Genomic DNA, 12,183 nt, shown 5'->3' on the forward strand with positions numbered 1-12,183 from the left:
GGGGCCTCGGCCCGGGAGATGGAGCAGCTTCCAGAGCTGCCTCCCCGCTCCGGGGCTGGAAGCGGCAGCCCCCGCTGCCCTGCGGGTGCCGGGGAGCAGCCTTAGAGCCTGCCTTCTGCTGCCTCTGCAGCCCACTTGGGTCATAGAGAAGGTGTGCGAGAAGATGCCGCTCCAGCTGTTGCCCAGCAGTGCTGAGAAAAGGGGAGCAATCGCCTCTCTTGGCCTCTTGGCAATGCTTTGTCTGAGGCGGCCGAGGATTCCCTTGGAACTCCTTGGCGCAGGGGCACAGTACTGGCTCATGGCCAGCTTGGTGTCTACCAGAAGCCTAGTTTGTTCTCTGCACAGGACTGCTTTCTATGGGTGACCCCGGGCTGCCCTGGTGCGTGGTGCTGTTCTTCCAAGGACAAGAGTTTTTCCCTTTCCCTTGTTTCCCTTGTTTCCCGCCCGCGTCCCCACCGGGAGCTCTGAGAGAGCAGAGCTGCCAGAAACGACTCTGCCAGGGGAACCCAGAACGAGAAAGGGAGGAGAGAATTCTTGTTCTTAGCATGCCTGAAATGCCTGTGCTGTGCTCCTGCCTCCTCCAGCAGTGGCACCTGTTGCTCCTGCACTCAGCAGCTTCTGCCTTGCCAGGGTGGAGGGGCGACAGGCCTGCAGCTGGGGACCAACCTCTCTGACACATCCCCCCATGCAATGTCGTGGGAGTCTCTCCTTCCCTGATGCCTGTGTCCTCTCTCTCACAGCACAAGGCCTTGGTGGGGTTGGCCTGTCCTAGCGCCTTCACGGTGCCTAGCGCCAAGCTCCTGTCAGCACAGCCCAAGGCTGCAGCTCTTACAAACATCATCTTCAACACCCCCAAGCCCTGCAGACACCAACTGTCCCACTCAGCCCCACAGGCACTGTGGACTTTCTCCTTCTATCCAAAAGAAGATCGGTACTCGAGGAAGCAACACATGAAGCTTTGTGCCCCGCTGCTCAACCCCTCTTATAAATCAGCTTCTGCCAAGCTCACCCAACACCACACAGCCTTTCCCGATGACCGTAACCCTGCCAATTTCCCTTTCCTCCAAACCAGCTGGATCTCCAGCTGTCCTGCCCTTACTTCCAGTCCCATCAAACAAACCTGCCAAACTGTTTCTGCTCTTCCCATAGCATGATGTAGGTTGGACAGGGCCGGTCAGGGCTGTGTCCAGACGAGTCTTGAAAACGTCCAAGGCCAGAGCCTGCACAACATTTATGGACAGTGCATTCCAGTCCTTGAGCTTTTTCAGGGTCAAAAAGAACTGGAAAATAAGGTCCTCACACGTCAGTAGAATTCCACAGGTTCCAAACTGTGTCTGTGGCCTCTCGGCCTACCGGCACCGTGCACTTGGAGAAGAGCCTGGCTTCATCTTCTCCACGTGCTCAGAGCACGTAGCTGTAGACACCCATAAGGTCTCCCTTTGAGCCTTCTTTTGCTAAGGCCTCGTTCCCTCAGGCTCTGAGTGCATCATGCCCTCAAGCTCCCTGCCTGCCTTGGGGCCTCCCGCTGGACTCCCTCCAACACGCCTGTACCTTGCCTGCACACCGAGGAGCCCCAGCCTGAACGCAGGAGCCCAGGCATGGTCTCAGGAGTGCCAAAGAGAGGAGAAGGATGACTTCCCTGCCTGTGCTGGCTCCGCTTTCGCTGGCATCTCAGAGCGCAGTAGGTGTGCTTTGCCACAAGGGCACACTGCTGACTCACCTGCAGCCACTGGCCACCAGGCATCCCCTGCCTCCCCAGCTGCCTGACCTCCAACCTGTGTCTACAGCACGGTCCCAGCGCCCTCCAGAAGCTGAAAGGTGCCTCTCCCCGGAGGAAGTGCTCGATCATGGCTCAGGCCTTTGGAGAACAATCCTCTTCTGGTGTGTCCTACCTGCATGGTCGCTTCTGGTGGAACTGCAGCGTAAATTCCTTCTGCCTGTGATCTGTCAAGCCAGAAAGGTATTTCAGCATTGCCTGGCTCCGTGTCCGCCGTATCTATCCGTTTGTCAGCTTTGGCACTGGGCTCATGCTCCACCTCGCTTTCTATAAGCTGCCAAAGGCTGATCCATGCATCTGAACAGGGTGAGATTGCAGGCTCAGGGTTCAGCCAACCCCCAGGTGCAAGGCAAGGAGGGGATCTTCCCTCCTTGGGCTCATTTGGCCAGGAATTAAGTCACGAGCACGATCATGCCTCCTGCCTAGAACCATTCTCTCCAACGGCAGCTCTCGGTGGATGCTGGGGGGAGCCTAGGAGCAAGACAAGTAGGATCCTTCTGCTGAGGATTCACTCCTGTGTTCCAAGCCCCTGGGCTTGGACTTGGCTGAAAAAGTCGCCCCCATACCAATCTCCACAGCTTTCCTCACTGGCACAGAGGCTGGGGAGGCACACGCCCAGCCTAACCACAACCCACAGCACCATGTTGCCCTCTGCTTTACAGCCAGGCTTCATCCATCCCTCCAAGTACCCACCTGGAGAACCCCTGGCGGCCTGTGCTGCCCTGGGCTCCAGGACACCACCGCTGAGGCAAGCGTGCTGGCTGGCCGCTTTGAACCGCATGCAAAGAATGCCTGGAGAAGGGATCCTTTACCACCGGTTCACGGCGAGGGCCTCTGCCGCTGCACAAACCAGGTTTTCCTCTGTGCTTCTGAAGCCCAAGAATGTCGACTCTGAACAGCTGAGTGCTGTTCAGAGCCGTGCAGGCTTCCTCTCCACCACAGACCTTGTGCTCAGGAATTGGCTGCAGTGCTGGGGGAAGAGGATTCTCTTACCTGTAAATCTCATCCCTTCTGGGAGATGGAATTGTCTCTTGGCAGCCACCACAGCCTCATATCCTATTTCCTCCACGAAAACCCCGATGTCTTGACAGAAATGTACAAGTGGAAGGATGGAAATCCCTACACCCCTGTCCTCCACCGAGAGGGGATTATGGCTAATGAAGCACATACAAGCATAGCAAAAATGTGAAAAGGCCAACACCATTATAAGGGCGTTTCTGTTGCGTGCCTGGCAAGTAAGGCCTTTTGCCAAAGCCCTGCCAGAGCGCTGCTACTGGCTCTTGGCACGACCTCTAGCTTGCTTGCCCAACGGAGACCATGGAAAGATAGAAAAGGGGCACAGGACCCACCCAAGTTTTAGACCTCAAACTAAGGGCATTGCTGCCAGCGGTTGTCCTTTCCAATGGAGATTTAAATCATGCTGCAGCTCTTCTGTGCAGAAGACGGGCACTGAGCTGTCTCAGGCTGCGCTTCTCATTTCAATGCTGTGGCCTGGTTCTATGCCTCATGTGTCTTCACCTACACGGGAGCCCCCGAGAAAAGGTCACTAGGCAGAGTAGCGGCTGTTCTCTGCGTGGTTCTTCCTCTTCTGCTCAACACCTTGGTTTACACCCTAAGAAAGGAGGATGTGAAAGCTGCTCTGAGCAGGGTCAAGAGCTGGCATTTCTTCACATGAGGGAAACAACCAGCAGGGTGCCATCACCCTCACCCCCACATCACCGTAGGTCAGGGAGTTGGTGATCCAGGTATCCTGAGGAGGCCCTGGCCTCTGCTGTGCCCTGCTACAAGCAGAGCCTGGCCTTCAGGCCCGTGTTGTTCTGCACAGATCCCTTGGCCAGGGGACAAACTCAGCCCGTCCATTGCAGCCGATGAGCTTTCAGGCAGCTTCGGCTTGGTGCCAGTGATTGCACTGCCCTTGTGTCCTTGCCTCTATCTGAAGTGCAGCAGGAAGGTCTCATGTGAACATGGCTTCTGTTTCGCAGCAGAAATGCTGAATAGAGCTGTTTTATTTCATGACAATCGTCTTAGAGTTTGACTGACCAAGAAGGGGTGACCTTTTCATGGGCAGGACGAGCGTGGTGTGCTGTGCCCTGACTGGAGCCACCTATTTGACAGCACGTAGCTTAGGGCTCCCAGCGTCTGAAGGACATAGGATTATCTGTACTGCCATCTCTTTCTTCAGTGGCATTCTCTGGGATAAGAAATGGCCATTTACAGAGTCTGGGTGCCTTTCCACTGGGAATCAAACCAGCAGCTCCTGGTGCAAAACGTTTGGTGCAGCTGGCAGGTCCCCGTGGGAAATGCCTTTGCAGGGGAAGGACAGTGATTTAAAGAATCACTCTAGCAATATATGAGCAAGCGCAGGTTATCTTTATTTGGCAGCGGTGGGTGCATGGGGGATCGCTGCACCAAAGTCATGCACAGCAAGGGAACCTTTCAGCCCCTTCTTTATACAAGTCACTCATGTCTATTCATTAACTTTCCATGAACTCATTAACATATTTCACACCTGGACAATTAGCACAACATTCCCTCTGTCACCCATTCAAGGATTTAGTACATCTTCAAGTTAACAATATTAAGATATCTCATGCCTGGACAATTTAGCACCCTCCCTGTGTCACCCATTCAAGGATTTAGTACACCCTCAAGTTAACAATAAGGGTCTCCTCAGACAAACATGAGCACATGTTCTTTAAATAAATCGTATATGGCCCATTATTCAATAGTGAAGCAGAGACAGAGCAAATGCCCGACTGGGCCCGCGCACACAGCCATGGAAGGCTGTTACGGGACACGTGGCCTAGGTGGTTTTCCTGGTGAAGCGGGAAGTGAGGAGGGATTATCGGAATGTCCCAGCCCCCCTGAACAATTAACTTGTTTCAGGCAGCGTGGGCCCGCACAAGGAAAAGGCAAGGAGAACCTGTGCTGTGTTGGTTGTGGCATCCGTGCTGGAGGTGGACGTGGGGATGTTCGGAGCTGAAGCAGCAGCCCCAGGTGAGATGCAGGCGCGGTAGCTCAAACGCATCTGGGCAGCACATGGTGGTGTGGGAGCAGGGGGCACACGGGGTGGCATCCCTCCTCACCTGCAAACCAGCCCAGGGAAGGGGTGTCCCCTCTTCAGCCCTGGGGCAGGGACAGGGCTGGCCAGGGGCGGGAATGAACACAGCCCTTGAGTTCTGCTTGTGACACTGCGGAGCCAGCACAACACTCACCGTGTTACGGCTCTGCTGGATACTGGGGCAGAAGTAACCCTAATTCATGGCAATCTGCACCATCACCCCAAGACGAAAGCAATGACCGGTAACACAGTTGGGAAGGGGCTGTTGGGGGCAGAGGCAGAAGAGTTGTCTCCAAAAGTCTTTCTAACCTTGCAGCCAGGAGGAAACGAGCTACTTACAAGTTGGGGTGGGCTTCCAGAGTGCCCTGCTACATATCACAGGCCGCGATCCCTTAGCAGGAAAGGCTTTCCATATCCAGCGGGGGAAAATATTCCTCCCACATCCACCCAGCTCACAGCGGGGAGGACTTTGCCCCCCACATTATGCAGCCCCCTCCCTCCAGGACAGTAGCCTCAGAGCAGGACTGGCTGCCTTCAGGGCTTGCTGACAGGTCTCCACCAAGCCAAACACTCCTAGAGCCTGGGGTTATCCAGCAGGGGCATTTGCCTTTCAGTAACCCGGGCTGGCCTGTAAAGCAAGCGACTGGGTCCTGGTGTAGGACTGTAGGTCCCTGGCTTTTGGGCATGGTACAAAATGTTTTAACCAGAATGTATAAGCTAATGAACAATACTATATGGACATACGGTTTTGTTTAATAATCTGCACATCTTCTTGAAGAAAGAGAACATCCACATACTTTTGATTCAGGATGTGCCATGCAAAGAACTATCAAGGATAATTAGCTGAGGCAATTGCTGCTTGGGACAAGGTGACTCTGCAGAAGAATTACATCCAGGAAAGTTGTACCTCATCCTTGTTGCACAGGTAGCAAGAGATTTGTCCTTAAGCAAACTGCCTTCATTATAATACTATAACTCACAGCCCTTACACCAGATGCCTCGGCCCACAAAGACACCCTTCCTCAACGAGCATGTGTAGTTGACCAGTAAGATTGTGTAACCGTTAAGTAGATTACCCTCCACTCAGTGTTAGAGGGTTGGAAATTAACAAATTCATATTCATCTACTCTGACTGTGGAAACTACCAAGTTGTGCGAGTTCACTCACCACTGAAAGCTAGAGGAACTTTTTATTAAAAGCAGTATCTCGTAGACTTACATTACTCCCTCCTCTGGGAGGCAGTCCTTGACAAAGTTCTCCAAATGGGTCCTTCCCATGCACTGCCATTCTTCATAAAGTCCTTTCCACGGTCTGCAGTCCTTCAGGAATGGATTGTTCCAGTCTGGGTCCCCCCTGCTGTACAGGTCCTGCTAGAAAAATGTCTCCTCCGTAGGCTCCTCTCTGTGGGCCGCAGTTTCTCTGAGGAGCCTCCTCCAGCACAGGGTTCTCTATGCTCTGCAGCTTCCTTCAGGGCATCTCCACCTGTTGTGGCATGAGGTCCTCCGTGGGCTGCAGGGTGGGTATGTGCTGCATCATAGTCCTCCGTGGGTTGGCACAAGACAAGCTGTGTCACCAGTGTCTTCTCCATGGCTGCAGGGGAGTATCTGCTCTGGCACTTCAGGCACCGGCTCCCCCTCCTTCCTCAAAGACCTCGGTGCCTGCCAAGTTGTTTCTCTCACATTTTCTGACTCTTCTCTCGCAGGTGATGCACAGCACCTTTTACCCCTTCTTGCATATGTTATCAGAGAGGCGCTGCCAGCGCTGCTGATTAGCTCTGCTTTGGCCAGCAGCAGGACCGCCTTGGAGCCGGCTGTCATTGGCTCTGTCTATGGCTCTGACATGGGGGCAGCTTCTGGCAGCTTCTCGCAGAAGCCATCCCTGCAGCCCGTCCGCTACCACAGCCTTAGGTGAAACACGTGCACTGTCATTACCCTGGTGTGATTATGTGCAAAACCTGTTTTGTGTCTGCAGGATAAAGCCAGCCAGCTCAAGGCGCACAGAGGAGGCTGCTGGCAGCTCCCTCTTGCTACGGGCAATTACCGCACCCGCACCTGCAGGCAAAACAGCAGCAGAGCAAAGGCCAGCACAGCAATTAAAACAGGGGAAAAATAACAAGAATGCGTGAGCATTCACAGGGCAGCCAAACCATTTGCTCAGCTGCTCTGTAAATTAATGTTGCTCCTGCCTTTCTCTGCCTTTACAAGAGAGGGTATTTGCCTTCACGTGAGCCTAGAGACAGGCTCACTGCTACATCACTTCTGATGCCCCAGCCTCAGCGGCTGCGGCCCAAGGGGAGTCTGGCTTGTCCCAGACACACCCCTTCTGTGGCCACATGAGTGTGTCACTGTGGAACTGCTCCCTCTGCAAGGGCAGGGGCTGGTCCCAGACCCCTGAGGAGATCACCAAGGTCAGGCGGGAGCTGCTACCACTGAGGGATTTAATGTTTCTTTTCCTTTCTTTTCCTGGTACCATGGGAATTCTTTGGGTGGCTGCAGCAAAGGGGATGTTCTCCAGCTTTGCATTATCCTCCACACATAGGCTTGAGATGTGGACAGGCTCGATATCTGGAAGGGCCTTGAAAACGTCCACTCTGCGGTGCTTTCTTGAGCGCTTCTCATCATCAAAGAGCCTGGATCCAGACGCAGCTGCACAAGTCACACAGGCCTGTGCCTCACAGCAGTACAGGCTGGGGAGGCAGAGGCCCAGCCTCACCACAGCCCCCAGGTGCTGCTGCTGAGTAGGCTGAGCTCAGAGCTCCAGGCAAGCAGTGGCAGGGAGGGATGTGCCCCTCACAGCACCGCCCATGTTTCTATGCGCTGCTGCGTGCTGTGGGCACCACTGTGGGCTCAGTGCACAGAAATAGGCAGCGCTGTCCTGGAGCTCAGCATCCCGCACATGCAGAACCACCTGGGAGGTCTCCACAGACAGTGAAGACGAGAACCTCCCTGAATCCACCTGCGGTTTCCATTTGTACACTCCCTGCAGCAGCATCTGAGGGGACTGCGTCTGGCGCTGCTGGTACCAGAAGATGTAGGGATTGGCAGAACTGGTGGAGAAATTGCAGCGCAGAGCTGTGCTGTGTCCTCTCTGGATGGTCATTTCTGCAGGGAACTGGAGCACAGAGTCCTTTTGGGCATGACCTGTAAAGCCAGAAACTTCTTTCAGCCTTGCTTGCCTGTGCACCAGTCCATCTGTCACTTCCTGGGCTTGCTCACTGTCCCCGCTCTCCATCTCACTTTTCCCAGGCTCTGAGATGCTGAGCTGCTTGTCCCTGCACCCTTCTTTCTGCAGCTGCTTGCCACTCCTCACCGCCCAGATCATCCTGCTTTCCAGCAGTGCGCACATGTCTTTCCAGCCACTCTTTCTCTCCGTATCTGCCTCTGAGCTATGTTAACTGCTGCTGTCTCCTTCAGCAGCAGCAGCCATGAGCTGTCCTTCTCCCACCTCTGACTGTATCTTCTTGCTAGCGAAGCTCCTCCATATGACACACCACGTCCTCTGCCCTTGCCCTGTCCCTATACAGCATTTCAGCTCTCCTTGACTCTAGTTAGCCTTCTCTGTTTGTCCCCCGAGGTTTAGAGACAGCCCTGCAGAGGCTGGTAACCTTTTCTCCAGCACACCTAGGAGAGAAGCTCCTAGATGCCACACAGCTCCGTTCCCCAGCGTCTTCCCTCTTTCAGGCTTGGACTGTATTAGCAGCACACTCAAGAATGCTCGGTACCTGCAAATGCAGGGTAAAGTCTTGTCCTTCCTCTTATGCTCGTTACTCCTGACATCTCCCACATTATTTGCCATACCCACCTGCAGCCCCGGCTCTCCCTACAGAAACACTCCCTGATCCCCCAGGCCATCAGGACTGACACCTCCGTGCTTCCACCACCAGCTGCGCAAACTCTTGCCTCGTTCACCCCAGCCTGGAAGTGGCATCTCACCAAAGGCTGCCAGTCCCGCCAGGGCTGCCAGCACAATCAGGGCCATGTCACGCTCTCCCTTCACGGGGTGTGCAGGCACCTGCCAGCCGGAGGGACCTGATGCTTGCAACTTCACCTCTTCCTCTGCCTCTGCCCGATCAAAGAGGCCTCCAAACCACAGCCCAGAGGGCGGAGCAAAACTCTCTCCCTGCTGCTCCAGGCAGGCCTCGTTGCACCTGTCCCCCAGCCTCTACCACCAGAACGTTCTCCAGAGCCTCGTGGTGTAGGTACCGTCCATCAGAGGGAATGGCATCCCTGGTGATCTTCTCCTGGCATCGGACCCAGGTGTCGCACACTCTCCCTTCCCCTCTGGCCGTGGAGCAGGAACCTGAAGAGAAACATCTCTGTAAAGAGCATCTGCTGCAGAAACCAGCCGCACAGGGACAGGCACGCTCCCGCACTCTGGCAGGGGGAGGACACTGCCACACAGCTCTCCGTTGTACAGGCAGTCCCCCTGTGTCCCTTCACCTGCCCACATTAGCCACAGGCGCCAGGTGCTTGTCCCACCCTGGGCCCCAGAACCGCTATCCCCAGGCAAGCCAAAGGGCTGCTCGGTTTTACTGCCTCCTGCTCCTGGAGCAGGGCTCCTCTGCCACTTCTCACCCAGGGCCCTTGGCTCACACAGCTGGCAGGGACTGCAGAAAACAGCTGGCGAGCGCAGCAGCCCCCATTCACAACCCCGCTCCCACAAGGCCTTCAGGGTCCTGCTGCTCAGCCGAGGCCGTGGCAGAAGGACGGTGGGCTGCCCTCTGCTCTCCAATGTCTGCAAACCTGCCAGGGGCTCCTGGTAATGCACTGTAGCTGCCACCACAGTCCCCAGCTGAGGCAGGACGAAGGGCTGAACCTTTCCCCTCTGCCTCTCAAGCCTGTGCACATGAACTTTCACAGCTGCGTCAGCTCCTGCAGCCGCACCAGCCTCGCTGGGGACTGGCTGGGACCAGGAGCCAACTTTGACATCTAGATGAACATGCCAACCAAATGTTTTATATATATATATATATATATATATCTGTATTTAGTATCCAATCATTGGTAAAATATGCATGATCATTAGTGAAAGATGTAGCTTAGATAGAATATAATCATTTGCAAAGATGGAGTGCATCCTTCCTTGCTTGGAGGCAGGTGGTCAAGGCTGTGAAACCAGATATATGGCCTTCTATGGAAACCGGTGGTTAAAATCAAGTAGGTAAGGGAGGCTCCCTTGGTTCCTCCTGGTAGCCCTGGCCAGGCTTTGGTGGGATCTGTGGGAGGAGTGTGAAACCAGATGTCTCTGCATTTGAAATCAGGTGATCTTGTTTATTCAACACTATAAGAGCTGGACCCTCTGACAGTGACTTTGGAGACCTCACCTACGAGTGGATGCCCTGTGTAGGACCTCCCAAATGCTGGGACAGGCTCTCCAAATCCTCACTGTAACCAGGGCTCCCAGCAGCTGTGGACCCGGATGACGGTAAAGTATTAAGGCAGTTGGTGATGTATCTTTCTTAACCGCTGTAGCCTGTCATAGGCAGCAGTGATTAGGTGCATTGCCTTGTTTTATTCTTGCTGTATCCTTTCACTTACTACTTGTTTCACTTCCTATTCTATTTTTTAAAATGTAAGTAAAGATAAACTCACTTCTTTAAGTAGGGGTCTCTTTTCGTTGTACTGACCCGGTCTATGGCAAAACACCTCTCTGCAGGAGGCCTTCCCACAGCAGCAGGAGCAGGCTGGAAGTGGACTGTGAAGCCGGGGCAGCCAGTTTGTAATTGTGTGCCTGAGCCAACGTTACAAAGGTACCAGCAAGAAACCACTTCTCCTTGTGGATTCAAAGCAATGGCTTGCCCCCAGGCTGTCTCAGTTGTGACTTTCTGTTCTAACAGGGCCTGGCTATGTTAGTGGGGTGGAAGAGATCCCCAGCCCCTGCCTGCTGAGCAGCAGCAATGCCCGGCTCATGTGGCAGGAGGACCTCTGCTGCCTGCCTCCCTGTGCTGACCCAAGAGGAGTCGCTCCTCGCCAGGGACCACGACTGAAGGGCAATGTTTTATCAGGGCATTTCACTTGCATGTCTGAAATCCTTTTTCCCTAGCTGTGCTACAAGGAACCATCACCTGCAGCAGCACAGCTGCACTTCCTAACCCAACCACAGTAAACCTTGTAACAAGCTGGAGTTCCTTCTTAATGAGGATAGCACCTGCAATGGTCCTTGTAGAAGAGGGAGGGATGGCATTTCTCCATACAGACGAGTAAGCCATTTGGCCACAGCACCGCCAAGGCGCTGCTCCTGGCCCTTGGCATGCCCCCTGGTTTGCCTGCCCGACCGAGGAGATCTTGGACATGGAGGAAACGGGTACAGAATCCATGCAGGTTTTACAGTCCAAACTAAGGGCGCTGCTGCCAGAGGTTCTGGGGGTTTTTTGATGGTGATTTAAACCACCTACTGATGGAGCTGCCATGGTTCTTTACACCTCTCTTACTCCCCTGCTGATTGCCTTGATTTATACCCTGAGAACTCAGGATGTCCCAGCTGCTACTATCTGCTGATTTGCAGTCAACTTCTGTCCAGCTTGCGGTGGTTCACAGTAGCAATGATGTCAGATCTGTTTCCAATGGAAGAAAATGCTCTAAAAGCATGACCAACCGCAATGGAGTAATCCTTCTGTGGACGCGATCTGCACAGTGTCCTGTGCCCTGGCTGTGGCCTGCTGATGTAAGGGGGAGTTTGTGAGCATTGTGGACTGTCTGAGAAGGGCATATATGACTGTTAATTGAAAACACTTGATTCACAGAGGTGAGGAGTGGAATGTATTTGGTTTATGGGGCAAGGTTATGGTAGCAGGGGGGCTGCCGGGGTGGCTTCTGTGAGAAGATGCCAGTCAGTGCCGCCCCATGTTGTTCAGAGCCAGTTTCAGGTGGCTACAAGACGGACCTGCCACTGACCAAAGCTGGGCCAGTCAGTGACGGTGGTGGCGCCTCCACAATAATACATTTAAGAAGGTTGAAAAACTGGTGCACAAGAGCATGTGGGAGAAGAGGAATGAGAATATGGGAGAGAAACAACTCTGCAGGCACTGAAGTCAGCAAAGAAGGAGGAGGGGATGAGGTGCTCCAGGTTCATGTGTGGCTCATGACACAGGTTGTCCCTGATGAGCTGGTGATGCAGCTTGTCCCCCTGCAGCCCATGGAGGTTAAGGGTGGGGCAGACATCCACCTGCAGCCCATGGAGGAGCCCATGCCACAGCAGGTGGATGTGCCCTGAAGGAAGCTGTGACCCCATGGAGATCCCATCATGGAGCAGGCTTCTGGCAAGATCTGTGGCCCCACGGGGGATCCACGCTGTAGCAGTTTGGGAAGAACTGCAGCCCACGGAAAGGACTCGTGTTGGAGAAGGA

This window comes from Falco biarmicus, chromosome 4 (assembly GCF_023638135.1).
Source record: "Falco biarmicus isolate bFalBia1 chromosome 4, bFalBia1.pri, whole genome shotgun sequence".
Classification (NCBI taxonomy): Eukaryota; Metazoa; Chordata; class Aves; order Falconiformes; family Falconidae; genus Falco; species Falco biarmicus.